Source organism: Echinops telfairi, unplaced genomic scaffold, assembly GCF_000313985.2.
Source record: "Echinops telfairi isolate 266 unplaced genomic scaffold, ASM31398v2 ScPeMD7_4;HRSCAF=17, whole genome shotgun sequence".
NCBI classification, from domain to species: Eukaryota; Metazoa; Chordata; class Mammalia; order Afrosoricida; family Tenrecidae; genus Echinops; species Echinops telfairi.
The window spans coordinates 15,795,086-15,808,506 of record NW_022103900.1 but is presented as its reverse complement, the minus strand read 5'-3'; the positions used below and the strand labels follow the sequence as shown (position 1 = coordinate 15,808,506).

The window sequence follows — 13,421 nt, the reverse complement described above, 5'->3', positions numbered from 1 at the left end:
CGGCGGCTGGTTCTGCGCCGGATCCGGGAGAAGGGCGGGCGCCATTGTGCTTCGCTCCGGACGCCTCTGCCTCAGCCCGGGGCCTTGAACGCCCGAGGAGGAAGACGCCAGAGTGCTCGCGGCGAGCGCGACGCGCCCTGTTCGGTGGCTGTCTGCGAGCAGGGGTAAGCGGCGGCGGAGGCCGGGGTGCTGGCTCCCATGGCCGCGGGTGGTGTGCAGGCCGCGGGTGGGGGAGGGGAGGGCCTCGGCCGCCCGCTCGCCGGATGGGGGTCGTGGAGCTTGGGCCCCGGCGCCCGGTCTCCGCTGGTGGAGCGGGTGGCGGGTGGGCAGATGGCGCCCTCGTTTGGGGCGGACGGCGGCGGCGGCGGCGGCCTGGGCGGGGAGGGTCGTGCGGGCCGCGGCGCCGCTGGGACGACCTCCGCGTGGTCCGCAGGGAGAGCCGCGGCCGCCATCCGGGCCTCTCACGGAGACCCCCGGCCGAGGAGAGATCTGTTTTCCGATCGCTCCAGTTCTTGAAGATCGGGATACTTCCAGGAGTTGTTGGGTTTGGGGGTGGGATTTTTTTTTTTTTTTTTTATCTTTATGAATTCAAGCCGGGGGCGGGGGTGGGAAGAATAGGGGCTACCGTAATCGATAAAAGACGACCTGTTGGCGTGAGGAGCCCCGAGTATTGCAGGTGCCGGTGTTGGAATCCTCATTTTGACGAAGCTGCGCAGTGAAGATGAACGTGTACATACAGCTATGAAAAAAAATCTTTCCTTACCTACAAATGTAATGTTGGTGATATGTGGGAGGGGGAATTCTGTCTTGGGTGGGAACTTGCCCAATTGGGTGGGAACTTTGACTTAGTTAAGAGGAAATAATGCCCAAATGAAATCGAGTGTAGTTAGGTTTTCCCAGATTTTGTACGACTTTTTAAAAGGTGCTTTTCTTCGGTATTTTAAATCCTCCCCTTCGATCTGTTATGAAAGCAGACGCAGTGGATCTAAATTTTTTTTGGTGAGATGACAAAAATTTTGTGTCAGAAATGGGTCAGTATTGAAATGTTCAGCTCTACAGCTTTTAAACAGCACTGGTGCAGGGGCAGTAGCACTTAAAGCCAAAATATGGGTTCGAGTCTAGAGTTTGCTGTGGTTATTTAACCTCTACTGATTTCCGACCAGTTAATCTGTGCAGTTGAGTGAGGATTAAATTAAAGGATATAGTATGTGAAGCAGACTACACACTTGAGGACATAGTACATGCAGCGTGAGTTTTTCATTCTTATAAACCGTTGGAGATAGAGCTGAAATCAATTGCGTATTTTCATGTGTTCTGGTGAAAATAACTAAAAATATACCCCAGAGTGGATGACAGCTTCATGCTTTCTCACGCAGTGTTAATACACTTGTTTTACACTTTTTGGACGAGAGCTTTACAACCTCTCTTTGACCCTAAATTATACCACATAGGCTTTTCTCTTGAGTTTTGAGGTGGGTCAGGTGTCTTTTCTGGCATCAGAGTGATTTCTGCCACATTGGAAGAGGGGCTTCCTTCCCAAATAAGCACCAGTTGTCCCCTATATAGATATGCACTTACTCATGTTTAACTCAACATAAAATCTTTGGTCTCATACTTGCAACCAACAATCAGTTCTAAATCCACATCACTTGAACTGCCCACATTTTAATATTATGTATTAGGAAAATGTTAATGTAAAGTCTAGCAAATAAAATGTTAAACAAAAAAAAATTATTGTCTTCAGGGATAGGGCTCACATTACAAGAAAGTTTATGTCTGCCCTCTGCCATATAACTTCGTATAAGCCATTGCTGTGTTCTTGGTTTTAAGTATATACTACTGGAGGAACACAGAGAGGGAAGGGAGAGCTAATGTGCTTCTTAGCCAAGTAAATTATTTGTAGTTCCTTTTTGCTGATACATTCTCTGTTACTATAGAGAAGTATCAATAATAAGAAAGCCAGCCGGATAGGCGTAAGTGAAATGCATAGAGTTTCATCAAACCTCATTTTTAACCAACCAATGGAGCTTAACTAAGAACCTTTTAAATAATTGAATCAATAAATGATCAATTTAAACACAATTTAAAATGAATCAGGTTTTGAGTTCCTAATAAGTTCTACTTGAATCCACTAAAGCAGAATTTGATTACAGCGGAATTACCTTCTCACATATCTTTTTGTTTTACAAAAATTCCATATTTAATACAATTGCTATAACAGAGGGGCTAAAATTATCTTATAATTTGAGAATTGTCTCCAGTTTAATGTTCATTTATCTTAATTTCAAGTTTTTCTTCCTTGACCTAGTCTCGTCATTAAAGCTGGTTTTTCTTGCTCACAAGTTATTTTTTTGTTGGCTCTACCGGTTAGACGAGATGTTGAATACCTGGTTTTAAAGTCATCTACTGTACTACACCCATTTTTGTCAACAGCTCTTAAAAGAAGAAGGCAAGTTTTGGACTTTGAAAGCTGGGTTTTTCTCTTCCCAATATGACCATTTTACTGTAGTATAATGTTTTTCTCATCTTCCAGAAAGAACTTAAGTGGTTTCCACTTACTGAATGAAGATTGAAACTTAACACTTACAGATTAAATTCACTTCAAGAAGAACCAAGTTATCTCTTAAAGTGCTCTAGTATAGGCTTATATAATTACATCTTCTCATGGAAGTGTTCTTTATTTTCCAAGACAGATACATTTTTGTGTCACAGATACTGGTGTCAGCTAACTATCAAGAAATAATTTAAAAATTAGAATCCAAAGTGAGTTTTTTTAAGTGAATTTCAATGTGCTTTTCTCATTTGACCAGCTTCCTTATCTCCATGTCCACTAAAATGAATAGGACATCAAGATCTCCTGTTAATGAGTTTTCCCCACACAAAGTTAAAAAAAAAAAAAAAAGATAGGTGAATAATGGAATATCTTATAGACTGGTTTTCATTAGGTAACCGTGTTTTTATTTCTGTGGAAGTCTATTGAACTACATTGGTATTTTGTGTGATTACATTGGCCTTCATGCCCTCAATTTATCTTACAGTAATGTTGTGCTTTTGTAATTTAGTAATTGCAACCTCCCTTGCATAATATTGAAGACACATTCCAAATTGGAATCAGGTTTTCATATGGAGATGAGCATAATAGAATGGTATGATAATAATTGTGGGTAAGTAAAAGCCAGGATCCAAGAATGGTTCAGTGGTAGAATTGTCATCTTCCATGCACTTTATGCTTAGTCACCACGAATCTCAGTGATGGTTTGTGTGTTCTGATGCTGCTGAGAGAGTCCCTGGGTAGCTACACAAATGGTTAAATGGTCCACTTTGGTCAAAGGGTCAGCAGTTTGAACATATCTAAAGGTACTTTTTAGTATATGTGCTGCCGAAGCGAGCACATCTAAAGGTACTTTGAAGTCAGGCCTGGTCACCTGCTTCTGAAAGGGCACAACTTTGAAAACCTGTGGAGCAGTTCTGTGCATGTGAGGCCACAGCGAGTTGGAATCAGTTGGATGGCAAGTAATAACAGTGATGCTGGAGGGGTTTCAGTGGAGCTTCCAGACGGAGACGGACTAGGACAAAGGGCTGGCGATCTGCTTCTGAAGCAGATTGAAAGAGCCCTGGTGGCACAGTAGTTAAGCATTCAGGTGCTCTAACTGAAAGGTTAGCAATTTGAACCACCAGTGGCTCAGCAGGAAAAGATAGGTATTCTGCTTCCATCAAGATTACAGCCTTGGAAACCATATTGGACTGTGGCACGCACTGTGTCCTACCAAGGTCCTTATGAGTCAGACTGGTAGTGGGTTTAGGTTTTACAGGTTAATAACACTTGAGCGTCTTTCATATGCTTATTTGCCATCTATACATATTTTGATGGTGAGATGTTTGTTGGATCTTTGTTTATGTTTTAATTGGATTGTTTACTTTCTTGAGTAAGTTTTCTGTATATTTTGTATGCAAATTCTTGCTTAGTTATGTTGTACAAGGACTGTTCTTTCAGTCTGTGACTTATTTTTTCATTCTCTTTATAGTGTCTTTCACAGAACAGAGTTTTAACTTTCTTGAAGTCCAACTAACCAGTTTTTTCTTTGATTTGATCGTGTTTTTGGAGATAGCCCAAGTCACCTAGATTTCCTCCCATGTCTCGTAGAGCCTGAGATAAGTAGTGTCTGGGTGTGGGCACACACTGTCAGGAAAGAGTATTTTTTTTTTGTTTTGTTTTGTTCTGAATGGTTTGGTTTTTCTTTTTTTTTCTTTTTTTTTTTTTTTTTAATTTTTTAAACATTTTATTAGGGGCTCATACAACTGTTATCCCAATCCATACACACATCGATTGTGTAAAGCGTATTTGTACATCATTTCTCAAAGGAAAGAGTATTTTGTAAGTGAATTGAATTTGAGCTTTATTCCAGTAGTGGACTACAATGAGTCAGAATTGACTCAGTGGATATTGGCCTTTTTTTTTTAATACTACCTGTGACTGTGATGCCCTCAGTGCTGATGGATTTCTTTCAGTAATCTTGCAGGACTTCCCACTGTGCTTTCACTCTGTCTTGACTCCTGCTCCTCGCTCAACAATATACTGCAGTTGTTTCTTTGAGCAAAGTTTATGATTGGGGGCTGGAAGGTAGGGAGGCTGATTACTAGTTCTGTTGAGCCTACTGCAATATTAGACGGGCTCTGTATGCCTGATCCTGAGAAGTGAGGTTTTTCCCACCATTTTCTCTTCTCTTCCCTACTGTTGGTTCCAGTGTCCAGGTGGATTTCTCTTAGTCATAGGAAGTCTCATAAAGGCCATCCCACATTCACGGTATGGGGAAGTTCTAATTCCACCTCGCCATGGGCACACTAGCAGGCATGTAGTAATGAGTGAGCTTATTGTTATAATTTACACTTCCTTAATGACATAGGGGAGGAGTCTGGTGATGTGGTGGTTAAAAATTGGGCTGCCAACCTTGAGGTTAGTTTGAAACCACTAGTCACTCTGAGGGAAAGATAAGACTTTCTATACCTGGGAAGAGTTGCAGTCTCAGAAACCCACAGGGGCAGTTAGGGAAAGTTGTACCTTCTTCTATAGGGTCTCCATAAGTCAGAATGGCATTGAGTTGGGTTTGTTTATTTAATGACATGTGAAGGAGCCCAGTGGCATAGAAGTTAAGCATTTGGCTGCTAACTGAAAGGTCAGCAATTCAAACCCACCAGCAGCTAGCCTTTATATCATGCAAAGTCCTTGCTGAGAGTCGGTTTCTTGCCCCTTTCCTCACAACAGATGACCATCACCTTATCTTCTTGGATCTTGAGCACGCTAGGGCTTCTCCAGGTTCTAATGCTTAACTCTCCAACTTAGACTGGTCTTTTGTGTGTGTTAGAAGAAGACTTTGAGATCTCCTAACTGCTCTGAGAATTCGGGGAGGCCTGTGACAAGGATTTCCTTTGTTTGTAGGACTCTCAGATCCTCTAAACTGTTAAGCTACCCAGTATTTGACCCTTAGGAATTTAATAATTTTCTATAGGGGTTATTTTTGTCTTGTGTTGGGGGGGGTCACATCTTTCCTGTCTTATAGAATGGCCTGACACTGACAGTCTTTGGAATTCAATTCATCTGATGCCTTTCATCCCTTGCTCTCTGGCAGACTAAAAGAAATTTGATTTTAAAAATTAATTTATTATAGAGAGTGGTGATCGATTGTGGCTTAACAGCCATAACTCCTTAATATTCAGTAGTTAGCAATTTGCCATATTTGCTTCTTATAATTATTAGCAGCCTTAGTGTCGCAGTGGCTAAGTGCTAGACTGCTAATTGAAAGGTGGGTAGTTAAAACCTTCCAGCCTTACTGTGAGAGAAAGATATGGCAGTCTGCTTCCACAGACGATCTATAGTTGTGCTGTCTTACAGGGAGCGGTAAGTCAGAAACACTTTGCAGTTGCACAGTGTGTGTCTTTATGTTTACATATTTTCTGAAGTGAACATTCCAGAAATATTTTAATGTAAGTTGCAGGCATGATGAAACTTTACTTAGTTACTGTGCTCAGTGCGTCTCACCTAAGTTTATAAGGACCTTATACATAACTTCAAAACTATTAGCATCCTGAGTAAAATGAACAGTAATCTTAATATTTTCTGAAATCCAGCCAAGGTTCACGCAATGCTTTTGGTTTTGTGTCTTTACCCTCCAACTAGACCAGTCCTCGTACAGTTTTATTTTTGTGTTGTTGACCTTTTGAGGAGTTCAGCTTATTATGTTACAGCATGTTCCCTATTCTGAGATATATTTATATGATTTTTGTGTTGTCGTTTGTATTTATGGTTATATACTTTATGATTAAGATTTGTTTGGCCTTTTTACCAAAAGCGCAGCTCTTTTTCCTATATTTATTTTCACGCTTTTCCTGTTTTCACGCTTTTCCTTAAACAGTATGGGCACCAAAACAAACCAATTACCATTGAGTTGGCCTCAACTCAAGAGAATCCAATAGCACAGGGTAGAACTATGCATACGATTACTAAAGGTATAATCCAGCGGTTTTCAACCTGTGGGTCCCGCCCCTTTGGGGGTCAAATGGCCCTTTCACAGGGGTCACCTGATTCATAACAGTAGCAAAATTATAGTTATGAAGTAGCAACAAAAATAATTTTATGGTTGGGGTCACCACAATATGAGGAACTGTGTTAAAAGGTGGCGGCATTAGGAAGGGTGAGAACCACTGGATAATCTATGGAAACTGATTTCACATCTTTCTACTACAGAGCAAGCTGGTAGGTTCAAAACTGCCTATGAGTAGTTTTCAGGGAAGAATTGTCTGAGTCATCTCATTATCAAGAACTAGAGACTCTGGTATTTTGTTTACTTCTGTTGTGACACTTAGATTTTAATCATGGTTGGTTGCTATCTTTGTCTCCCCACGCCCCCTCCTTAAGAATGAGTTTTAGAAGATAAGGCTTGAAGAGCAGAATACCCAAAACAAGGATATTCTTTAAAGAGCTTTTCAGAGAGCTTCCCAAAAACCCGGTCGAATGAAATTACCTATGTTTAAAAAAATGTGTGTGTGTGTGTGTGTGCAAGATGTGACAGTTGAAGTACTTGGTATAGTTCTTCCATCAGAAGACTAAGTGTAAGCATGTAAGATGTGTGGGGCTCTACTGAGGAGATTGGTCGTTTTTGTCATTCTGCTAGGTATAAATTGAATCATCTCAGCAGCAGGAGAGGGGTCTCATGAACCTATCAAGAAAGAAGAGACACAAGTGGAACACATTATTTGGACCCTGAGATTCTTGTGAAGTGAGAGTGGCCGTAGAGGCATCTGCACTTAGAGCATCTTAGGTTTTCCATTCTTCCTTAAAATGTTTGGTCTTTCTAAAACATAAAGTAGTTTTAAAACAATTTATGTGAGGGCAATATTCCTATATATACTTGTAACTTCAGTGACTTGGAAGATGTTCACTTGAGTTTTTGTTAAAAATTTGATAATAGCCTTGACTTCAAAATAATTTTTTTTGTTTTTCATGGCACAAAAAGTATACTCTTTTGTAAGACACTCTAACAAATGTCTTACCAAGAGAACTTGTTTTGTTTGTAATAAATGTGTGCATGCTGAACTACAACCTTAGCAGTACTTTTTAACTTACCTGTGTATATATTTATTTTTTTTAACCTATGTATATTTGCAAGTACCATAAATAACTCGAGTATAAGCTGACCCGAATATCAGCTGAGCCACCTAATAAAAACTGCACTGAAAATATGCTGAAAACCTCGGCTTATACACAAGTGTATACGGTAGCTTATATGTGAAGTACATACTACATGAATTATGGAGCTCTTATGAATATCTATTTTTCACTCTTGTTTCATCAACTACTATTAATAAATACCTTAAGGTAAGGATGCAACTTAATAGGTAGGCTCTTGGAGTTAAGTAGGAATATCAGAGATTCTTCATCCAAGGAACTTCATTGCATAAAATCAGAAGTTTCTTAAAATAAAAATCTCGGCTATCAATCTTGAGGTTTTTCTCTCTTAACCTTTTTTTTTCCCACTTCAAAACAAATTTTGGTAGATCAGAATTACTGTCAGTGCCTATACTAAGTCATAGACCAATTGCTGATAGAGATAACATGATCACAAAATTTTAGTGGACGATGGAAGCAAGGCTCAAAGGAAATTTAAGTTAAGCTTGCTAGGCAAGCCAGTAGCAACCATGAGTGCTGTTTTACAAATTGAGTAAGAATGCTTTTATCTTCCCTGCCAACATCATGTTTTACTATCTAACTCCACTCATAAACACAAGTTCAAAGATTAAATTATTATGAATTTCAAGATGTCAGCAGCAGAGCTTTAAACAAGTTCAGAACCCTGTATGATTGCCCCAGTGGTAGATCTCTGAAGCTGGACCTCGTGATAAGTTATCACACAGATTCCTATTTTCCAAATTTGGGATCAAATCTGAATGTTAAGAAATGTAGTGAGGAAAGATAGAATTACTGTTGGCTTGACAGTGACCAAGCCAAACAACAACTCCATGACAACTTTAGGTACAGCAGAATGAAACTTGTTCCTTATTCCATGACCCTCATGATCTGCCCGCATGTTCTAGTTCATGGTGGCTTTTGTGCTGTTCCATCTCACTGAGCATCTCCACCTTTACTAGCCACCTATCTTCCCAGACAAAGGAAATTGGGAGATTAATTATCTAAACCATTGAAGAAAGATTGTGTATAATATACATGTAAACGATTTTTTTGCATTGTATACTTTTTAAGTCTTGGTTAAAGCATTAAGTTTCAAATAAATTTTTTCTGATAGTCCTGTGCAGTTAACATTAGAACTTAGAATTATTACAGGAAAGGGGAAAAAAAACAATTATTATATTACTGTGTAGCATATTTTCTTTGTTCTTTTTGAGAATACATTTTCTTCGACGATGGGTACTCTTCAGTATTCACTCTTCAGTGTTTACTGTTGCCCCCACCTCACTTCTTTGTGTAGTGGCTAAAGTATTTAGTAAGCATTCAGAAAACTATGGTAAATGAATGAGTTTAAGGATACCTCATAGACCCCAATAAAATGATTTAAATAAAAAACAACAAAAAACTATGCCTGCACATTTGTTACAAGTGAAATTTACCTGTTTGACACTAATTTTGCTTTTGATTATGCCACCATGGGGGTAATAAGTGTGATAATGTGCATTAAAGGAGTTGCAGGGGAAAAAAGGTACCTCGGTACCTCATAAAACTTTATAAGTAGTCTAAGTCTGGTAGTTTTTAAGAGCTGTATATTTAATTTTTAATTTTTCTTTTGACCTACAACTTATGCAAGCAAATTATAATATTTTTGTATAACCGCCTACATTGTCAAAATTCAATCAATTTATGTCGAGGAGTTGCCAAAAATACTTTAATGTGGTATAAATTTTATCTCTCATAGGACTCTGCCTCTTTGTCTGTCTCAAGAGGTTTGCTTTGAACAGCTTTCTCACTAGGTTAGTTTCTCTCACCCTGAAAATAAGAATTGGCTGTATGTATCATCAAAGTAAACTGAGAAATATAATTAAGAATTGTTGCTGTTGTTAAAGAACCAACTGTAGACCTAATATCTTTCAGAAGACATTTTGTCATTTGAACCTCAAATCACAAATATTGTCCCTTGTTTAGTATTTTTGGGTTTTCAAGATAAAATAAATATGCTACATGTTAATTCACTTAGGAGCTTTTCCATGTTAGTATCTTAACCACTTCCAATATTTTGTCTAATACATGCAGTCTTTAAGTTTCCAATTCAAAATTCACCTATTTTTGCTCTTTTAATAAAGTATGCATACATGTGTCAGATATTTACATAGACATGAAAAGCTGGTAGTGCAAAAGGTTTATAAGTTAGATGTTTTAAGTCAGGTAACTGCTTTATCATTCAAAACCAGGCCACTTTTCAGAGATAGCTCACATACTATTAATAATTTGTCCCAGTATAATAATGAGCCTAAACTAGGACTTTTTGGTGCAAACTAGGACTGTTCTGAGAATATGGGAGATAGGGTCATCCTACTTACAAGTATAATAGTCCTTGTGAGCCGCAAGCTCTTAAGCACGCAGCTGCTAACCAAAAGTTGGCTGTCAGATTCATCCAGAGACTCTCAGAAGGAAGACCTGGCAGTCTACTGCCGAAACACCACTGCCATTGAAAACCCTAAGGAGTGCAGTTCTACACTGAAACCCTCAGGGCTGACTCAGTAGCATTGGGTTTGGGAGTAAAACACAGGAACCCCTTGCCCTATCCTTCACCACAATTTATTCTCCCATGGAAGCTACTCACAACTCTAGCTGTTGTCTTTCAGGAATTAGCCTTCATGCTTGTTTATACTGTTGTTCTGTGGCTTTTCATTGTGAAATATCTATTGTCGTATTACCATAATATCCTTCTACCCTGTTCTATCCCCACAATATGTTAGTAGCAAAACTATTTAGTTAATTAGCAGTGTGTGTTGGCGTTATTGTGGTCTAACTATTAAAGCATTCACCCAAACAAAAGTCTGCTTTTCTTGAACAATGAATGATGCCTTTTCCCCTCCCTATGTTAAAAATTAGTTTTAACCAGGGGTATGTGTTTGTTTGGTTTTTCCCCCCTCCCCCCCGCCTTAGAAATTTTATTTCATTGCCTGTGGTCTTGTCTTATCTAGTTTGGATGAGTTTCTTCCTGTACTTTATGCCATTTGCCTTTCCTTTGTAACTAACCATTTACTGGATTTTATATATGTTTTGTTCTTTCGTGCTTTATGTTCTCATTTTCTTAGAGGGTGCTCATTAGTGTCCCCCAATTTTTTGGGGGGACAACTTAAATGTCTGAAAATGTGTCCTGATTTTCACTTTACATTTAAGTTTTTAAATTGGAATTCAAGACTAAGACTTTTTCATTAATACTAGAGGCATTGCTTCCCTATCTTAGTTTTTAATGCTCCTCCCATTCCTTCATTTTTCATTCATTTTTTTCCCCACTCTGGAAACTTACAGACTCTTTTTAAAAATTTCTGGTATTTTGAAATTTCAGAATGATGTATTTTGTTCCTTTTGATTCCATTGAGTGACTGAGTGGTTTGCAGTCTGAGACGTTGTAGTAAAAATAGGGGTATGAATAATTAAGAACCTTGGCCCTAATGTGGATGGCTGTGGCAGAGAAAGGAACTCAGGTGCTGTTGGGTGAGTGTTGGAACCCTAACTGCAGTGAGGGCGATTCAAACCCACTAGCTGCACCAAAAGAGAAAGATGAAGCGTTCTGCTCCCGCTAAGATTTCCAGGCTCAGACACTCCATATATGGTTGCTATGAGCCTGAAGCAATTGAAGCCGTATATGGAGTTTATGTATGGCCGTGACTGGTTTTTGGTATGGGAGAGAGTTATTTGTCACTTTATTTTGTACATCACCCCTTTCAACTTGAAAACCTCGTGTCTAGAGACCTCATTCAAAATTCTTTCTCCAGAAAATAAATTAGAAAAACTTTTAATTTATAAAAACGTTCTTATAGTAACAGTTTGTAATGTCCTCAAACTGGAAAGAATTTAATATTCATACATAATGTCTGTCCATAATGTCAACCAAGTCTACTTCCATGGAAGTTTATTTTAACTCAGAGACCCTACAGGATAGAGTAGAACTCCTTAGGGTTTCCAAGGAGCAGAATGCTTCATCTTTCTCATAAAGAGTAGCGTGTGGATTCAAAATCCTAGCTTTGCACTCAGCAACCCAACATGTAACCCGCTACACAGCAAGGAGGGCTCTTTACATCCATAATCCCCCAAATGAAACCCATTGCTTTTGAGTTAATTCCAACTCATATCAACCCTAAGTACAATTCCTGAGACTGTAAATCTTCATGGGAGCAGATAGCATCATCTTTCTACTATGGAGTGTACGTTGGGCTTGAACTGAGGTTAGCAGTCCAACATTTCATAGGCTCTCCCATATCCCAAACCAAACTCAGTGCCAGGGAATGAATTCCGACTCACAACAAACCTATATAGGAAGGGCAATTTGTGTATGCTCTTAACAGGTAAATACTATGTGAACACATTAGAGTGGAGTTCCTAGAACTACATCAGCAATCGGCTAACCTGTTTATGTACTTTGGACATGTTATCAGGAGAGACTAGTCCTTGAAGAAGGACATCATGCTGGGGAAAGCAACAGGGCTGTGAAAAAGGAAGGCTCTTAACAAAATAGATGGAGACTGGCTGCATTGATGGGCTTAAACATAGGAACAATTGTGAGGATGGCACAGGACTAGGCAGTGTTGAATTCTGTTGGATGAGGGGGTACTGTTGTATGAGGGGGTACCCCCCCTCCTAAAATAAGGAAGGAATATTTTTTAAAGCTAGGCATTTAAATTTTTTTACAAAATAACTATCACCCTCAAAGTACTCACCATTCCACTTAATACAGAACACATTTTGTCAAACCCCTGATTCCATTCTTGGAAACATTTTTGAAACTCATCTGTTTGCATAGCTTACAGCACCTCCCTCTTTTTTTTCTTCACCTCTTCTACATCTTCAAACTGCTGTCTTTTCATGTTCCTCGTCATTTGTGGAAACAAAAAGGTTGCATGGAGCGAAGTCAGGTAAGTAAGGTGCGTAGGGCAAGAGAGGCATGTGGTTTTTTGCCCCAAAGTAGCACACCGGATGGCTGTGTAAGCAGATACATTGTTGAGGTGGCAAAACCAGTCCCCCGTCTGCCACAAATCAGGTCTTTTTAAAAAAAATCATTTTATTGGGGGCTCATACAACTCTTATCACAATCCATACATACATCCATTGTGTGTCAAGTACATTTATACATTTGTTGCCCTCATTCTCAAAACATTTGCTTTCTACTTGAGCCCTTGTATCAGCTCCTCATTATTCCCCTCCCTCCCCGCTCCCTCCTCCCTCATGAAACCTTGATAATTTATAAATTATTATTATTTTGTCATGTCTTACACTGTCCAACATCTCTCTTCACTCACTTTTCTGTTGTGTTCCCCAGGGAGGAGGTTATATGTATATTCTTGTAATGGGTTCCCCCTTTCTACCCCATCTACCCTCCCGGTATCGCCACTCTCACCACTGATCCTGAAGGGACCATCTGTCCTGGATTCCCTGTTTCCAGTTCCTATCTGCCATTGTACATCCTCTGGTCTAGCTGGATTTGTAAGGTAGAATTGGGATCAAGATAGTGGCGGGGGAGGACACATTTGAGAACTAGAGGAAAGTTGTATGTTATATCGTTGCTACACTGCACTCTTGACTGGTTTGTCTCCCTGTGACCCTTCTGTAAGGGGATGTCCATTTGCCTACAGATTGGCCTTGGGTCCCCAATCTGCACTCCACCTCATTCACAATGATATGATTTTTTTGTTCTTTGATGCCTGATACCTGATCCCATCGACACCTCATG

General features: G+C 39.5%; 1 protein-coding gene across 1 annotated transcript in view; it reads left to right on the top strand.

The window, feature by feature from the left end:
* The first annotated feature begins 17 nt into the window (after positions 1 to 17).
* Positions 18 to 13,421, top strand: part of MARCHF7 (membrane associated ring-CH-type finger 7) — a 48,207-nt gene continuing 34,803 nt past the window's right edge. The window contains exon 1 of the mRNA XM_013004985.2: positions 18 to 164. The gene's annotated coding sequence lies outside the window, so the exon portion shown is untranslated. The remainder of the gene's footprint in view (positions 165 to 13,421) is intronic.